Source organism: Rousettus aegyptiacus, unplaced genomic scaffold (assembly GCF_014176215.1).
Source record: "Rousettus aegyptiacus isolate mRouAeg1 unplaced genomic scaffold, mRouAeg1.p scaffold_m13_p_13, whole genome shotgun sequence".
NCBI lineage: Eukaryota > Metazoa > Chordata > Mammalia > Chiroptera > Pteropodidae > Rousettus > Rousettus aegyptiacus.
In genome coordinates, this window is record NW_023416288.1 from 8,169,383 (window position 1) to 8,182,029 (window position 12,647).

The window sequence follows — 12,647 nt, forward strand, 5'->3', positions numbered from 1 at the left end:
ATCAAGCATCAGTTTCAAATGGCAGCTGGTAGTGTGTCAATCTGAAATGAGAGATTAAATAGTCATTTGAAGAACTCTAGTTAGACTACTGACTTTAGACTAAGTAATACACTTCCCTCAATACTTCTCTCTTTAAAATGTTTCTTAAGAGTTCATTAGAGATCAAGAAGCTACTGTACTGAGATAATATAGAGTTCAATGCCATGACAGGCTAGAACCCAATCCTTTTTCTTACCATGATGGTCAGGTACTCACTCATAAGAGCTCCCCTCGTCTCCCCATATCCCCTAATAGATACTTTTATCTCAGGAGCCTTTGCTAGTGTAGAGGTAAAGTCACTCTTTCTGCAAATCAATAGGCCGAAAGGACATGAATTAGTCAGCTGCTACTAGTGAGAAGGCTCAGGTGAAAGTCTTTTTTACTCTGAAAATATGATCTGGTAAATCGAGGCACAGAAACCAACCTCCAGAGTTGGTCCTGGACTACTAGTGCCCTCTGGTGCCTAACGGCTGAAAACAGAATATTCTCTCTGAGGGAAAAAAGCACCTTAGGCCTCAAATTATGTCTCGAAGAAAATTTTCAAACACTATATCTAGTAAACAACCAAATAAGAAACACATGAAAAAAAGACATAAATCAGGCTCAGCAGAAACAAGAGGCAACATAAATACACTTCAAATAATTTGATATTTGAATTATTTTATTAGACACCAATCATAAAAAATACATATTTTTATGTTTATAGAGATGAAAGCCAAATTTAAATTTTAGATGGAAATTATGAAAAGAAACATTGCATGTAAAATTATTTTGAACAATAAAATAAAAAAAATAGTTTAAGAGCATATAATCCCAACTGAAAAGAAAATTAGTGAATGAAAGATACATCAGAAGATGTGGAAATACAAAATAATGTACTATGCATAAAAGAGGATAGCAACATCAATGGTACATATATTTTGTGAATTGCAGAAAGAGAGGAAAGAAAATGGGGACAGAGTCAATATTTGCAGACATAATGGCTTAGACCATTCCCAGACTGATGAGAAACATCATGAATATTTAAGAAACCAAAATATCCTTCTGCAGGATATAGAAGAAATTCAAGACTACAAAGATCATAATGAAATTGTAGAAAAGTAGCAAAAATAAAATACTCTAAAAAGGCCAGAGAAAAGATTATTTCAAAGGAGATCATGCTGACAGTTTTCAAAGCAATAATGGAAGGAAAAAGTAGAAGAAAGGTAGCTTCAAGTTATCTAAAGAAATGACCAACCTATTTAAAATCACAAAAGTATTTTTTAAAAATGAAGATAAAGGGATTTCCGGCAAGATAATGAAGTACGTAAACACTGTGCTGGCCTCCTCTTCAAGCACATCAAAATCACAACTAAAATACAGTGACCATGCTTGGACTTTTCATTAAAGGCCTCATTTGCTCTGAGCTCCAGTTCTGGAATAGCAGCTTGAAAAATGCCAGACATGTAGGGGGAGGAACTGAATTGTCTGGCTTCAGGGCAAGAACTGGAAGGGCAACTTTCTCCTGGACAGAAGTGCTGGCAAAATCCGTTGTTTCTTTGTTGGACCCTTCCTGCTCCTGCATGCAGAAGCAGGCAGTTGCCATATCTGAGTCTCCACGAACCTGGCTAGCACTGGTCTTCCCACCCAGATGCTCCCCTAAGACCATGCCCCACTCAATTTGCAGGCCCACCAAGTTGCTTCCAGTGACTTTTCTACACCAACAGCTTGTGTTGGCTTTCCTAAAATCTACCAAAGTTTCACAAAACCCAAACAAGCAACATCTGGCCTCAGTGTGCCCCATACTGCTTGCTGAGCAGCCTCAAGCCTGGTACTAGTGGCAGCAGGCCTCAGTTCATGGCTTGGCCTCTCGGGGCACCTCTAAATTCAGCATGGGTAATGCCCATCTGAACATTGCTTGATGGCTCATGCCAGGTGGCCCGGTCAGGGTACAGGCTGTGGCTGAACTTGGCCTCTGGCAGGTTCCCTTCCAAAAGGCCCCAGGCTAGCATGCCTAGTGTCAGGCTTTAGACCAAGCCAGAACACGACCTGGAACCACATTCAAGAGCAAAAACACCCAAAGGTCAGATCGGGCAGGCACCAGAGCCCTGCTAAAGTAAATTCTGCTTCATAGGGTTGGCCCCTGAACAACATCTCCTCCACTATAGTAACGGCAATTGCTCACGAGCAATGAACCCAAGAGTCAGTCCCTCTCACTGACATGCAGACAGCAATCAACACTCAACTACAGCAGGAGGGCACAGACACAATGCATACAAAGGATACTCTTGGAGTGCCCAGCTCAGGTGACTGGAGAGACTGCACCACTGGGCCCCACAGGACATCTACTGCACAAGGCCACTCTATCAAGACTGGAAGATAAAGGAGCCCTACCTAATACATAGAAACAAACAGGAGACAGTAAAACGAGAAGACAAAGAAACATGTCCCAAATGAAAAAAAAAAAAAAAAAAAAAAAAAAAAACAGAACAAAGCTCCAGAAAAAAAAAACTAAACAAAATGGAGACAAGCAATCTACTAGATATTGAGTTCAAAACACTGGTTATAAGGATGCTCAGTGAACTTAGAGGAAGAATAAATGAACTCAGTGTGAATTTTAACCAAGAGATAGAATACATTAAAAAAGAACCATTCAGAAATGAAGAATATAATAACTGAAATGAGAAATAAATTAGAAGGACTCAACAGTAGATTAGATGAAGCAGAGAATTGAATCAGCGATTTAGAATATAAGGTAGCAGAAAATATCCAATCAGAACAGTATGACTAGAAAAAAGAATCCAAACAAAGAGAATAATTTAAGGGGCCTCTGGACAACATTAAGTGTACTAACATTTGCATTATAGGGGTACCAGAAGGAGGGGAGAGAGAGCAAGGAATTGAAAATTTATTTGAAGAAATAACGATGAAAACCTTTCCTAACCTGGACAAGGAAGTTCAGAGAGGCCCAGGAAGTTCAGAGAGGCCCAAACAAGATGAACTCAAAGAGGCCCACACTAAGACACATAATTAAAATGCCAAAGATTAAAAACAAGGAGAGAATCTTAAAAGCAGCAAGAGAAAAGAAATTAGTTATCTACAAGGGAGCTTCCCATTAGATTGTCAGCTGATTTCTCAACAGAAACTTTGCAATCCAGAAAAGACTGGCATGAAATATTCAAAGTTATGAAAAGCAAGGTCCTAAAACCATGATTACCCTACTCAGCAAAGCTATCATTTAGAATTGAAGGGCAAATAATAAAGAGCTTCCCAGACAAGAAAAAGCTAAAGGAGTTCATTACCACCAAACCAGTATTACAAGAAATGTTAGAGAGATCTCTTTAAGAAGAAGAAAAAAAATCAAAAATATGAATAATACAATGTAATGATACTTATCTATCAAAATTATTCAAATGTAAATAGATTAAAGGCTCTGATCAGAAGATAAGGTGGCTGAATAGATAAGCAAACAAGACTATTATTTTTGCTTCCCATAAGAGACTCATTTTAGATTGAAAAAAACAGAGACTGAAAGTAAAGGGATGGAAAAAGATATTTCATAAACATGGAGACCAAAAAAAACTGTGGTAACAGTACTTATATCAGGCAAAACTGACTTTAACACAAAGGCTGTAACAAGAGACAAAGGACTCAGTAACCCCACTTCAGATATTTAGGTGAAAAAACCCAAAACACTCCTTCAAAGTGACATGTGCATCCATATGTTCATTGCAGCATTATTTACAGTAGCCAAGATATGGAGGCAACCTGGGTGCCCGTCAACAAATGAACGCATAAAGAGGTGGTGCATTTATACAATGAAATATTACTCAACTGTAAAAAGAAGAAATGTTGCCGTCTGCAACAACATTGATGGACCTTGATAGTATTGTGCTGAGTGGAGTCAGTCAGAGAAAGACAAGTGCCATATAATCTCATTTACATGTGGAATCTGAAAAACAAAATAAACACACAAAACAGAAACAAACTCATAGATACAGAGAACATTTTGATGACTGCCAGATGGTAGGGGGTAAAGAAAAATGCAAAGAGATTAAAGAGTACAAAATTGTCATGAGGATGTAAAGTACAGCATAAGGAATATAATCAATAATATTGTAATAACTTTGTATGGTGTCAGATGGATACTAGATTTATTGGGGAGATCACTTTGTAAGTTATATAAATATCTAAGCATTACGTTGTACTCCTGAAACTGATATAATATTGTATGCCAACTATAATTGAAAACATTTTAAAGTAATTAAAAAAATAAAGATAAAATAAAATAATTTAAAACAAATAAAAGCTGAGAGATTTTACCTCTGCCAAACTATCACTACAGAAATTCTATTGAGTGTTCTTATACATAAGCTAACTATCTGGAATGGGATAATAGAGTTGTATGAAGGAAGAAAGCATCAAAGAAAATGATAAATATGTGTAAATATAGACAACTATGACTATATAAAGCAATCATGACAATATAAGTTATAAACTATGTCAAATAAAATTCCTACAATTATGGCATTTATATTAGTAAGGAGATAAATGAAGTTTTAATGTTTCAAAGGACCTTACATTTCTTGGAAAAAGGAACAAATTTAAAGATTAATAATAAACCTTCATAAGTCTAAAATACATCACATATGTGTTATGCTAAGGTTATTGCTAAAAGAAAAGTGCTTATAATTTCCAAACAAAAAGAGGAAATAATATGAAATGATAAAAATGTACTTTAACAATTAAAAAGAAAAACAGAACATATAGGTTGGAAAAGTACAATGTATATGAAGTGATGTTATTTTTAAATTAAATACACTGTAATTACATTAAATATGGAAGAATTGCTCCAATTAAAGTATTTCAGACTTGATTAAAAACATGTGCTATTTATATTTAAAATGCGTTCCAATTTAAATGTAAGGATATAGTAAGGTTGAAAATAAAAAGAACAAAAAGTTAAACCATCTAAACATCAACTTAAAAAACATGTCTCTATATTAATATCAGATAAAATCATCTTTAAGATGAAAGACATTGCAAAAATAAGGAAAAGTCACTTTATGATGATAAAGATTGAATTTTCCAGAAATATAAAATAATTTTTAATTAGTATGTATCAAAAAATATGGCCCAAATTTAGTAAATAAATTAAACAGGATTATGAGTTGGAATCAAGATATGCAGAATAATATTGATAGATTTGAAAACATTTCCACCAATGAAATCATTTCATACATTTGTAATAAAAATCAGATTGTTTTGTCATATCATGCATTTCATCTGGATTTCTCTAACCTCTTAAGTAATTTCTAAAAATTGGCATATATTATGATTTATTCTCAATACTATGAAGTTTTACAGGTTTTGACAAATGCATAATGTCAAGTATTATATTACGGAATATTTTCTTCATTTTAAGAAATCTCTTGTGTTTTATCTATTCAGTCCCTTTTTCTTCCAGTAAGTTCCTGGAAACCCCTGACTTTTTTGTTCCTTATAATTTTGTTTTTCTAAATGTCAAAAAATTGGAATTATACAATAGGTAGCTTTTGTAGGCTGGCTTCTTTCACATAGAAACATTTGTTTAAGATTTATCCATGTTTTTTGTGTTTCGATAGCTCGTTTCTTTTTACTGCTGAATAATATTCCACTATGTGGATGTACTACAGTTTATCCATTCACCTATTAAAGGCATATTGGTTGCTCTGTTTTTGATGATTCTAAAGAAAATGTTAGAAACATTCATGAGCAGGTTTTGCATAAACATAAATTTTCAGATCAGTTGAGAAAATTACTAGGAAATTAATTGCTTAGTCATATGACAAAACTTGTAAAAAAAAAAACTGTCAAAATGACTTTCCAAGTGGCTGTATCATTTTGCATTTTCATCAGCAATGAATGAGAATTCTTGCTGGCTTTCATCCTTGCTAGCAATTGGTATCCTTAGTGTGTGTGTGTGTGTGTGTGTGTGTGTGTGTGTGTGTGTGTGTGTGTGTGTTTTAGCAATTCTAATAGGCATGTGGTGGTATCTCCTTGTTATGTTAATTTATAATCCCTTAATCTCCAAAGGAAAATGATTTGACAGGTTTTTATTATGCTTACTGCCATTTGTGTATTTTCTTTGTTGATATGTCTATTTAAACTATTGTCCATTTTTTATTTGGTTGTATGTTTTCTTATTGTTGAGTTTTAAGAGTTATCTATATATTTTTGTTACAAATACTTTATCAGATATAAACTTTTTGCAAATATTATCTATTATTGTTAAATATTGTATATTATATATTTGTGAATATATCAAGAAATTCAAGGTCATATAAATTTTCTTATGTTTCCTTCTAGAATTTTATAATTTTGCGTTTTACATTTATATATATGATTAAATTTGAGTTATTGTGTGTGTGTGTGGATGTTTAAAATGTGTTCCTAGATTCTTTATATTTTTTTATGTTCTTTTTCTACTCCATTTCTTCTTTCTCCTTCCTTCTTCTCCTCCTTCTTTTTGCATACATGGATGCCCAATTATTTCATTACTACGTGTTGAAAAACATATTCTGTTTTCACTGACTTGACTGTGCTACTTGGTCAGTGATAAGTTGACTACATTTATATATGTCTATTTCTGGCCTATTTCTTCCATTCCATGCATCTCTGCATGTATTTTTCACCACTATGCTATCTTGACTACAATAGCCTCAAATCGTCTTGAAACTGGTTGATGTGAGTTCTTCAATATTGTTGCTTTTCTTCAGTACTTTGTGGGCTATTCTGGGTCTTTTGGCTTTCCATGTAAACTTTCCAATCAGTTTGTTGATATTGAGAAAGAAGGTATATATTTCAAGTACATCCAGTTGATGTACAGTACTGGTCAAGTTAATTATATCATTGATTTTCTCCCTGATTAATATGTGAATTACTAAGAGTGTTGAATTCTTCATCTATAACAGTAGATTTGCTTGTTTCCTCTTTTTATTCTATGATATTTTTCTCACATATATTGACACTCAAAATATGTTGTTAGCTGCTTACATGTTAAAGATCGTTTTTTCTTGGAAAATTGACCCCTTTATTATTATGAGATATCCCTCTAAATCTGTGACTGTTTTCCTTGTTCTGAAGTGTGCTACTCCTGCATCTTTAGATTAATGTTAGCATGGTATATTGCTCTTCATATATATTTTTTATTAATCTATCAGAATATTTATATTTAAAGTGGGTTTCCCATAGACTGCATATAACCAGGTCTTGTTTTTATTTACTCTAATTGTCTTTTTAATTGCTAAATTTATATCATTTGCATTTAAGCGATTGTTGTTATATTTAGACTAACATCAACCATATTTATAACTTTTCTATTCATTGCATTTTTTTATTTTTTGTTTCTTACTTTGTTCCTCTTCATGCTTCCTCTGATTTTAATTGAGAATTTCATATAATCCAATTTTATCTCCTCTCAGCATATGAATTATACTTCTTTTAAAAACATTTTTATGATTGCCCTAGAGACTGTAATTACATTGTTTACTAACCTAAGTCCACCTTCAAACAACATTATACCACTTTAAGAGTATTGCATATACTTTGCACATTTCTGATTCCTTTTTTTCATCCCTTATGACATTGCTGTATTCATTTCAATTAAATACTGTAAACACACAAAACATTACTATTATTACTTTTAAAAAGTTAAAGTTATTTTTTAGAGCAATTTGTATAAGCAAAAATAATATTTTATCTTCATTTATTCTTTCTCTGACATTTTTTATGTTGAACCAGATTTCTGCCTATATAATTTTTCTTCTCTTTGTAGGACTTCTTTTAACATTTCTTGCAAGGGAGATAATGCTGGTGATGAATTCTCTGTTTTTGTTTATCTTAGAAAGCTTTTGTTTCTTCTTTACTTTTAAAGAACGTTTCATGGCATATAGACTCTAGATTTTTTTCAACACTTGAAATATTCCACTACACTTTATTCTTGGCTGCACACTTTCTAATAAGAATTTTGCTGTAACTTTTATCTCTGTTCTAGTAATGCATTTCCCCCACCCCCTGATTTTCAAGATTATCTCTTAGCCTTTGGTTTTCTGCAGTGTGGTGTAGTTTTTTAATGGTGTTTGTTCTGTTTGATGTTCTGTTAGCTTCTTGGATCAATGGTTTGGTGTTTCTCACTAATTTTGGAAAGTATTTGACTATTATATATTTACGTATTTCTTTGTTCCTTTCTCTTTCTTCTCCTGGTTTTCCAATCCACATGTTACACAATTTGAAATTGTTGAGTGCTCCCTTTGTATTTTCAGTTTTTTTTTTCTTCGCCATTCAGTTTGAGGAGATTCTATTGGTATATCTTCTAGCTTACCTTTGATTCCTCAGCCATCTCCAGTCTTCTGATAAACGCATCAAAGACATTTTCATTTCTGTTATGTTTTTGTTTTTATTGTTTCTTATGATAATATCTTAGAGTCTCAATTTCTCTTCTGAGATTACCCGTCTGCACTTGAATAGTGTCTACTTATTCCATTAGAGCCTTTAACATATTAGCCATAGTTAATTATTTTAATAGACTTTTTTTTAGAGTAGTTTTAAGTTTACAACAAAACTGAGAGGAAAATGCTGAGATTTTCATAAAACCTCTGCCCTCACATATGCACAGCATCCCCCACTATCAAAATCTTGCACAAGAGTGGTACTTTTATTCCAATTGATTAACATTGCTTTATCATTATTACCCAAAGATCATAGTTTACATTAAAGTTCACTCTTGGTGTACATTCTGTTGGTTTGGAGAATTATAAAATAACACGTATTTACCATTGCAGCATCATATGAAGTAGTGTCACTCCCCTAAAAACTCTCTCTGCTCTGACTATTCATCTTTTCCTTCCCCCGACCCCTAGTAACCATTAATCCTTTTACCATCTTTATAGTTTAATTTTTTCCAGAATGCCATATAGTTGGAATCATACAGTAAGTAGCCTTTTCAGATTATATCTTTTCACTTGGTAATAAGTTTTTAGGTTTCTTCCACATCATTTCATAGCTTGAAAGTTCATTTCTTTTTAATGCCGCATAATATTCTACTATCTGTACGTGCCACAGTTTATTTTTCTTTTCATCTACCGAAGGGCATTAGGTTTTTCCAGGTTTTACCTATTTTGATAAAGCTGCTATAAACAACTGTGTGCAGGTTTTTGTGTGAATATAGTTTTCAAATCATTTGGGTAAATACCAAGGAGTAAACTATTCTTTAAAATGGTTATATCATTCTGCATTCTAACCAATAGGGAATGAGAGTTCCTGTTGTTTGGCATCTTTGCCAGCATTTGGTGGTGTTAATGTTTTGTTTTGCATTTTGACCATTCTAATAGGCATGTAGTGGAATCACTTTGTTGTTTTAATTTGCAATTCTCTGATGACATATGATGTTGAACATCTTTTAATGTTCTGTTTTCCATTTGCATATTTTTTCTTTTCCACTTTTATTGAGATATAACTAACGAATAAAATTCATATAAATCTGTTATGATCTGAATGCTTGCGCCCACTAAAATTCATATGTTAAATGCTAATGCTGATGTAATGGTTAGGTGAGGCCTTTGGTAAAGGCTTAAGCCATGAGGGTAGAGGGCTCATGAATTGGAATAATGCCTTATAAAAGTGATTTCAAGAGAGATCCCTAACCTTTTTTGGCCTATGAGGATTCAGTGAAAAGTCAGACTCAGAAGAAGGCCCTCACACAAGAATGCCAGTACCACGATCTTGAACCTCTGGCCTCCAACACTGAGCAATACATTTCCGTTGTTTATAAACTGCCTAATCTGTGAGATTTTGTATAGCAACTCAAACAGAGAATATTTAAGGTATACGGAGTGATGATTGATATACACATGCTGTGTATCTTCTTGTTTTTTTTTTTTACTGGTCAAATCTTATTTCTGTTTTTTTTTTTTGTTTTTTTTTTTTTTTTTTTTTTTTTTTTTGCTGTTGTTGGGTTGTTTTCTTGTTCTTGAGCTTTAGTAATTATTTGTATATTTTGCCTTACAAGCCTTTACCTGATATCTTTTGCAAATGTGTTCTTACAGTCTGTGTCTTATCTTCTTATTCACTTGACAGAGTCTTTGTACAGCAGAAGTTTTAATTTTAATGAAATTGAGCATATCAATGATTTTTTTCATGAATCATACCTTCCACATTGTATCTTAAAATCATTTCCATACTCAAAGTCATCAAGGCTTTCTCCTATGTAATTTTCTGAGTTTTCTAGTTTTTATTTTATATTTAGCTCTATAATCTGAGTTAATTTTTGTGAAGAGTATAAGGTCTTTGTCTAGATTCACTTTTTTTGCATGTGAATGTTCTTCCAGCACCATTTGTTGAAAAAGGCAATCTTTGTTTCGTTGTATTGCAAAGATCATTTAACTATATTTTGTGGGTTTATTTCTGTGCTCTCTTCCATTGATCTATTTGTCTGCTCTTTTGCTGATACCACATTATCTTGATACTGTAACTTTATAGTGAGTCTTAAAGTTGAGTAGTATCAGAGATCAAATTTTGTTCTTCTTTGATATTGTGGTTACTATTCTGGCTTTTTTATCTCTCTATATCAACTTTAAAATAAGTTTTTTGATATCCACAAAATATCCTCTGTGACTGGTCTATGACCATGCCACCCTGAACAAGCCCGATTCTGTCTGATCTCAAAAGCTAAGCAGAGTCAGGCCTGATTAGTACTTGGATGGGAGACCACCTAGGAAGACCAGGTGCTGTAGGTGTAAAAATAAAAAAAAAATAAGGGATTGTAAACTGATAAGGTCCTTGCAATCTGTGAAGTCAACCAAAGGTTGCCTCACCTAAAAAAAAAAAATCTATGACTGTGATTGGGACTGTGTTGAATTTGTAGATCAGGTTGAATTTGTAGATCAAATAAATATCTTGGCAATCTTGAATGTCCCTATTCATGAACATAGAATACTTCTCTATTTGTTTAGATCTTTTTTGATTTTATTCCATCAGAGATTTGTAGCTTTCCTCATCTGGAGCATGTTTATATTTTTGTTAAATTTATACCTATTTCATTTTGGGGGTGGCTAATGTAAATTATATTTTTTAAAATTTGAAATTTCACTTTTCATTGCTAGTATATAGAGAAGTGATTGACCTTATATATTATCTTAGTGTCCTGAAAGCTTCCTCTGATTACTTAGTAGTTTCAAGAGGTTTCTGTTTTGTTTTGTTTTGTCATTTATTCCAGATTTTCTACATAAGTGAACATGTTATTTGTGAACAAAGCCATTTTTATTTCTTCCTTCCGGATATGTATTTCTTTTTGCCTACCGTATTATCTAGAAATTTTAGTGCATTGTTCAAAAGGAGTAGTGTGAAGAGACATTCTTTCCTTGTCTTTAATCTTAGCATGAAAACTTCTAGTTTCTCCACATTAAGGCTGATGCTATTTGTAGGAGTTTTTCTTGTGGATGTTCTCTATCAACCTGAGGAAGTTCCCTCTATTCTTAGTTTACTGAGAATTTTTATTATGAATAGGTGTTGGATATTGTCAGTTGCTTTTCTTCATCCATTAATATGATTATGTGAGTTTTTTTCTTCTTTAGCCTGTTGATGTGATAGATTACACTAATTGATTTTTGATTGTTGAACCAGCATTGGTACCTGAGTGATGGTGTATGATATTTTTTATACATTGTTAGATTTGATATGCTTATATTTTATTAAGGATTCTTGCATCTGTGTTCATGATGGTCTATAGTTTTGTTTTGTTTTGTTTTCTTTCCTTCAATGCCTTTGTTTGGTTTTGGTATTAGAGTAATGCTGGACTCATTGAGTGAGCTAGAAAATTTCCCATCCACTTTTATTTTCTGGAAGATTTTATAGAGAATTGGTATAAATTCTTTTTTAAATATTGAGTAGAATTTACTAGTGAATTTATCTGGGCCTGGTGCTCTCTGTTTTGGAAGATTATTAATTATCGATTCAATTTTCTTAATAGATATAGGCCTATTCAGACATCTATCTTTTCTTGTGTAAGTTTTGGCAGATTGTGTCTTTCAAGTGATTATTTCATCTTATCTAAGTTATCAAACTTGTGGGGATATAGTTCATGATAGTCTTGTCCTCTTAATGTTCACATAGATGTCACACTTTCATTTCTAAAGTTAATAATTTGTGTCATCATAGTTATTTTAATTACCTTGTCAGATAATTTCAAATTTGTGTAATATCTAAATCTGATTCATATGTTTGCTTTGTCTCTTGAGACTGATTTTTCTTGTCTTTTAACAGCTCTTTTAATATTTTGTCGAAATTCAGACATTTTGCATTAGAGTCTCAGGAACTGAGGTAAATAGGCCTCAGTGTGAGGTCTTATGTTAATTATGCTAGCAGTTGGGCTGAATTTAATGTTTACTGTAGCTATAGGTTCCAGAGACATCAATGTCCCCTGACTGTCCTTGTTTCTATCCCTCTTGGTGATTTTGGCTTCCACAGGTACTTTTTCTGAAAGATTCGTGTCTTGCATCTCTTTTATTGGTAATAATAGTTTATCTGTTATTGTACTGTACCTGTGTTAGTGTGGTGGTAAGGTGTGCAGAGGGACATGTTCTATTATTATA

At 32.9% G+C, this 12,647-nt stretch overlaps 1 pseudogene; it reads left to right on the forward strand.

The window, feature by feature from the left end:
* The first annotated feature begins 10,674 nt into the window (after positions 1 to 10,674).
* LOC118611231 lies at positions 10,675 to 10,793 on the forward strand (annotated as a pseudogene).
* Positions 10,794 to 12,647: the final 1,854 nt, after the last annotated feature.